Here is a 596-nt window from a genome sequence, read left to right as displayed (position 1 = left end):
AGAGAGACCCCATCTCTTAAAAAAAAAAAAAATTACCAGGCGTGGTGGCAGGCGCCTGTAGTCCCAGCTACTTGGGAGGCTGAGGCAGGAGAATGGCGTGAACTCGGGTGGTGGAGCTTGCAGTGAGCGGAGATCGTGCCACTGTACTCCAGCCTGGGCGACACAGTGAGACTCCGTCTAACCAAAAAAAAAAAAAAAGAGTAAAGAAAAGAATCTGTAGAGATAAAACTTCCCTTATCATGCCAAATGTAGCTAACAGTGGTTACCTCAAGAATTGGATCACAGGGAGCAATTTTTATTTCTCACATATGTGTCAAACATATATTTTAAAAACTTTTTATTAAGTTTGGAATACATGTATAAACAATTGAAACAGTGAAAGAATACAGTAGCATAAAAAAAATTGCATTTAGACTTGGGTCCCATCCCCAAGATACCTTATAATATGTATATATATAAAAGTTTCCAAAATCTGAAAAAAATCTGAAATCTGAAACACTTCTGGTCTCAAGCATTTCGGATCAGGGATACCCAACCTGTAATAATAAAAAATAACAACAGCTATCATTTATTAAATATGTGGTACTGTTCAAAGC

This window comes from Mandrillus leucophaeus, unplaced genomic scaffold (assembly GCF_000951045.1).
Source record: "Mandrillus leucophaeus isolate KB7577 unplaced genomic scaffold, Mleu.le_1.0 Scaffold139, whole genome shotgun sequence".
In the NCBI taxonomy this organism is placed as follows: domain Eukaryota; kingdom Metazoa; phylum Chordata; class Mammalia; order Primates; family Cercopithecidae; genus Mandrillus; species Mandrillus leucophaeus.
The sequence above is the reverse complement of the archived record's forward strand: the minus strand, read 5'-3'. Positions refer to the sequence as shown.